At 39.2% G+C, this 6,000-nt stretch overlaps 1 protein-coding gene across 1 annotated transcript in view; it reads left to right on the top strand.

Annotated features, from left to right (window-relative positions):
• Window positions 1-666: 666 nt before the first annotated feature.
• Window positions 667-6,000, top strand: part of iqsec1b (IQ motif and Sec7 domain ArfGEF 1b) — a 192,399-nt gene continuing 187,065 nt past the window's right edge. The window contains exon 1 of the mRNA XM_069513451.1: window positions 667-884. The gene's annotated coding sequence lies outside the window, so the exon portion shown is untranslated. The remainder of the gene's footprint in view (window positions 885-6,000) is intronic.

The raw sequence follows: 6,000 nt of genomic DNA, 5'->3' as shown, positions 1-6,000 counted from the left end.
ACCATCTGCCTCGACCGGTGGGGGAAGTGAGGAGAGGTGGGTGGAGAGATCAGGAAATGTTGTATAACGTCACATGAAAGCTCTATTTGACTGGTTGCTATGATAACAATAATAATGATCACCACCTCCGTCATTATCTGAGGGAACATCTTTGGGTTTTTATAGAATTTATGAGAAATGATCATTAATGCTATTTTGTAGGCTACTGGTAGACTTGTGATTTAGCAACACAGACATGTACCAGCAACCTCTCGATCATTCTGTCACTATTCAGATTATATTTGTTGGCAGTATTTATAAATATAAGCGCAGTTCTTAAGGTATGGGTAATATTTGTGATTCAGACCTAGTGTACCTAAATCAGAACACCTCAAAGGGAAGCCTGTTTACAGGTTGAGTTGTAGTTAAGGTTATGGTTAAATATCCAGGTTATGAATGTTAGTGAATGTAATGTCCTCTGAAGTCATGGAGACACAACTGTGTGTGTGTCTACTGTTGGTATTAGAGTCTTTAGTTACATTCAATTCAATCATGAGAGGTAGTGCATGTCATACCTGCCCAGCTGAACCCTGTTAGCTCATTGCTGTGGTGAGGGAGCGGTTAAGGGAAGAGAGGAAGACTGGAGTGTACAGAGAGGACCAGGATTTAGTAAAGTTTACTGTTGACAGTGACATGGGTTTTGATTTGAATACAAGTTTTGATTTTGTTTTCCTTCTGCATACAAGAGTTAAGTTGACCTGTTAAAAGAAATCTGAACACACAGAATATCAGCTGGAAAACATCGCTTGGCTGTCTACATTCCCTGCACCCACCCCTCCAAAGCTCCAAGAGAAAAGCCCCCGACCTCTCAAGACAATATTTGAAACGCAGACCAGACTTTCAAGGTTAGTAAAACCTTCCATCCAAATAAACCTGTGTGTTATCTACAACTGCTCGAGAACACCTGATGACCTGTAGGTCAGACGTTTGCATGTTATAAACTAAAGGTCCCTGATAATGACTTCTGGAAAGTCCTAAATTTTAAAAAGAACAATGAAAGTAAAAAAAGAACACGCAGTCATAATGTGAACAATTCTTCAGACCAAGGGCAGGAAGTGAGTAAAGAACAGTAAAGTGTGAATTAAAGTATGCATATTTCATATTTCCTCTACAAACCAAGCAAATATACTTTTATTACAGATTCATACACTAATCAATTCTTTTTGTAGTGCCCTTTTTGATCATTTCCAATTCTAGTTTTATTTTAGAGTGTAATTCCGTCATTTGAATTCTGTTTATTTCTGGAACTCTTAAGCTGTGATTGACACTGAACTACTGATGATGAGTGAAACATCACTGCTGCTTTTGGCAAATGTGTGATGAATTAATAACTCTTCGGCTGCTATAAATAGCCACAGCTGTTTGTGATGGTTTTGCATGAGGATGACTCTTGTGGTGACGTTGGACAACTTTTGTGACAAGACACTCAGTAAAACTCGAGGCTTTTTCTTTGCTGTTCTTTTCATCAGCTTTCCACTGAGACCGGTGATTTACCAGTGGATTAGTCCACTAGAATCTGCTCAAATGTTTATATATTTTATAATATATATATGTACATAGACATATATATATTATTATATATATATATATATATATATATTATGTTTACTTTGCTGGAGGCATTTTGCAAGACAAGACATAAATGTATTTGCAGCATCACTGTCAAACATGTGCCAAAAAGTCTTGACACCTCCTGAACCCCCTAAACCTTTGAGGTACATAATTCATGCTGTTTTTTAGAAACAGTGTGGGAAAAAAAAAAACAGCTTTAATGTCCTGGTGGAAATTAAATTCTAACTAGCCCCATGAAGTCAGAAAAATCAATGTGAGGCCATAAGAACTTCTGAACTCCACCATCAGGGGCATCAGGCCAGACTCTCTCTCTGGCTGCAACTTTGCTTTGTTAAAAGGAAGAAGTTTTGAAAAAACAGAAGAAGGCCATCTCTGCATCTAAAACCATACACATATATAATCTCAGAGGACTCTTATTCAATCACCAGCTGTGAGCTGGCAAGAATAACAGACACTCTCATGTGTGCTCTTCGATTCACAGTTTGGCCCAGGCTTTGCTCTATTGTTGTCTGTGGTGAACACTTCAGCCACTTCAGTCTGTCGTTAGTTCATCTGGGGACATATAGGATCTGGCATTACAGCTGCCGCTGTCACTGTTACTGTAGCAACCTTTGATACGTTGGCCTTTTGTGAGATGACACTCGCATCCACACAGAAGATTTGACGTGAGCCGAAGCTTTAGAAAATACTCCCTGGATCTGCTGGAAATAGTATGCACCAGAAAACTGTATGAGCGTCTTGCCGTGGCTGTGAGACGCAGCTGTATCATCGGAAGGAAAAAGAGAATACCCCGAGTGCTTAAATAAAACTTCTGAAAAAAGAGGAGGGGGAAATTATCCCTTTTCTGCAATTCACTCTTTCTGCCATGCTTTGAAGATTCCTACAAGGAAAGGATCAGAGAATCTTCCCTGTGAATTATGCACATTATCATTTCCCACTTTCTCATCGGAGGTGTGGTGCAATGCATCAAAGTGTTTGGCAGGTGATGGCAGGGAGGATATAAGCCTCTGTATTGTGTCTGTCAGTGGACAATGTGAGCGAGCCTCCTCCTCCCTTTAGCTGATGGAATCCTGCATTTACCAGATGAGACTGGATTTATTCCTGTGCATTCTCACAATGTTTTATTGCTGGAAACTCTCAGATACTGAGAAAGACGCTGGATTCAGAGTGAACCAACATCTGCGCTCCCAACACTGTCGACTGACTGCGTCCTGAACACACTAAACCACTAGAGGGCAATCAGTGTGTGAGAGAAGCATCCAGAGGCCACGGCATGTGTGTCGGAGATCATGACAGGCTTCATATGTGGTCTGCCTCTCCACTTCCTTTCTTAATATGAGAATACATCCAAGTGTGCATAATAAAATAAGAAACAAAACACAGAAACCTGGTTTTAGTTTGAAACACAGAGAGAGGAGCAGAATAAAACTCATGAAATGTGATCTTGTATATTCTATTTTTTTTATCCTACGCTCAAGTCAGAACCATTTCCTCCACTTCAACACTAAGACAAAGAAATCCAGCATATTTTATTCCTGGGGAAGCAGTGACATTGTGTTTATTCACTTGGAGTCAGAGGAGGCATAGTTTATATGTATTTGTCGTTGCCGCTTTGCAAGGAGATAAAGATGAATGGCCATCATTATCTCTATAGGCGGTGCTACAGATACTGACGCTCCATTATATAAGGTGTATATAATATATAATACATGTAGATTGCAATATCAGGGACATGTCAGAACAAACCCGACACGTTTCAAAGACAATCACATTTTCTCCACAGACAGAGGAGACTGTGTGGCGTTTTATTTTTGCATGATAACCTATGTGCAGATATTACTTCTCACACAGAGGACCGAACACACAGTCACTATTTTTCACCCGTGATGAGCTTCATGGAGGGACAGTATGGAGCAGTAGACATGCAGAATATCATGGAACACCTTAAACGTGTAGCTGCAATCTCCCAGCTTTGAATCTGAATGGAGTTTTGTTGCATAATATTCCAATGTCTCCTTTCAAATGTTCTGTCACCTCATCAGCAGCTATACTTACAATACAGTGAAACTGTTATCTCTTACTGAAATATACTTTTGCACAACCTCAAAGGTGGAGTTGCACAGTTTTTATTAGTTAAAGGGTGCGCATGTTACATTTTTAATTTGGGATTCAAATTTCTCCGCAGTTTTTTGTTATTGTATCGAGAAAACATATCGAAAAATGAAAAGTTATTTTAAAAGTAGCTGAAAATGCAGCATTACTAATAATTCAGCCTTCCACCTGGCTGCAGGAATGGAGAGGCTATAACTGTAAACTGTAAGTTTCCTTCTCCTTCTTATACGAAACCTTTAATTGCTTGGACTGTTGGTATTAAAGAACTTTCAAATGCATATTTGTCCTATAGGTTTATATGATTTTAGTCAAAATTACCTAATATCTTTAAAGATGTAACCAATAATTGTTTTCACTGATTTAAGTGTTAATTCTTTTTCCATTGCTTGGTCACTAAAATATAGTTCTTTCTGAAACATTTATTTTGCAAATCATGGACACTTAAAACACAATATGTGGGAAATATAATGAAGGGATAAGGGTTAGAAATCATATTTAAGCTCAAATAATAATGCTGTAGTGTGTTCTGTTATAGCTGCCAGTGTAGTACAGCAGGTTTATCATCTGACTTCAATGTTCCTTAAATGATGACGCTGCATCGCGGACCCACTGAGTGGTCCACACTGCTACAGACTATGCAACTGCATTCAGAAACAATCACCCACTGAAGGTCAGGTGTGAAGGGCATTAACAGAGAGATGGATGGTTAGAGAGAAAATGCACAGGGCTGCTGCACATGATCAGCGGACGGCCGTGGACGCAGTGAGAAAGGCATGTATGTGACAAAAGCTATGGCTTTGGTTTCCATGGCACATCAGTTACACTATGATTACACATGTTGTACACACTGGAGCCTTGTGAGCCACAGATGCACATAAGCTCGGCCTAACCATTCCTTTCAAGCATGGAAAAGGAAGATGGCTCAGTCGCATGAAAATATCTTGATGATTGAATCCAGTTTTTTTTAAAAGACTTCACCGCTCTAGTACCCACATACTCCCTGTGGAAGAGGAATATTCTGATGCTGATGCCAGCTTAATGTGCAGGTTGCAGGTTTAATAAAGGCTAACATAGCATTAAACTGTGGGACAGCTGTGCACACTTTAAGGGTTCATGGTTATGGTAGTAGGAAGCATAAAAGTGCTAAAATGTGCTGATCAGTGTTCAACTGACATAGGTGCTCTATAACTCCAGGGGACCCAAACCCCCAAATTTTCTATTTTGCATCTGGTTTGTGGTGATTTTATAATTTTGCGATGTGGGAATATGTACTGCCAATTCATAATATATTCTAACAAGATGAAGCTCTTAAAGGTCCAGTGTGTAAGATTTAGGTGAAAGGGATCTATTGGCAGAAATTTAATGTAGAATACTCTTCATGATGTTTTCACTAGTTCGTTTCATCTAAATTGTATGAATTGTAGTTTTCTTTACCCCAGAAAAGGTCCTTTATATTTAAATACTTTATATTTACATTGAGGGGGCCCTCTCTACGGAGGCCGCCATGTTTTTTACATTAGTCCAGACTGGACAAACTAAACACCTTTTGAGTTTTTATGACAACTGAAGCTACCACAGGTTCTTTTTCATGTTTGGAAGGAGAGGGTGAGGTGGGGGGTGTTCAGCTGCAACATGCAATTTTAAAACTAGATATCACAACATTCTACACACTGTACCTTTAAGGTACAAAATAATCCTGTCTTGAAAAGAAGCTCCCAGTGCCTGAATCTAGCTTATGTCCTTAACCCTGACTTTATCGAGCAGTATTAAAGGAGCACTAATCAAAATTCTTATATTAGCAGCGGTTCACAATACTGTATGTAATAAGGAAATGGTTGCTATAGTGAAATTCCCACAGGGAACAATAACCCTGCTCAGCTCCATAGAGCTGTGGTGAACTTTCTGCAGCTTGTGTCCAGCAGGCAGCTGTTTTCAGACAGAAAGCTGTGATACTCTTACTGTACTTACTGCAGAATGTGCAGCCTGGTGCTGCTGCCAGCGTTCTTAACAAAAACTAAAATGACACATTGTAAAATTCCAGTTTTACGCAACATAAACCTGCTCGCTTTTAGGATACAATAAATGGCCTTGTCCGATTTTATATCACAGAATCCCCATCATCCCATTATTGTACACCAACCCCCTCCAAATATATGAAACATTCTGTTGTTAAAATATACTGCCTCGGTGGACAACTCAAACCATATCTTTTTTTTTTATATAGCCTGTAACTAGAAGCAGTCTGTTGTAATATTTCTAAAGAATCTGTGTGGATGT

The sequence above is a fragment of the Paralichthys olivaceus genome, chromosome 2, assembly GCF_024713975.1.
Source record: "Paralichthys olivaceus isolate ysfri-2021 chromosome 2, ASM2471397v2, whole genome shotgun sequence".
In the NCBI taxonomy this organism is placed as follows: domain Eukaryota; kingdom Metazoa; phylum Chordata; class Actinopteri; order Pleuronectiformes; family Paralichthyidae; genus Paralichthys; species Paralichthys olivaceus.
This window is presented reverse-complemented; position numbering and strand designations above follow the sequence as displayed.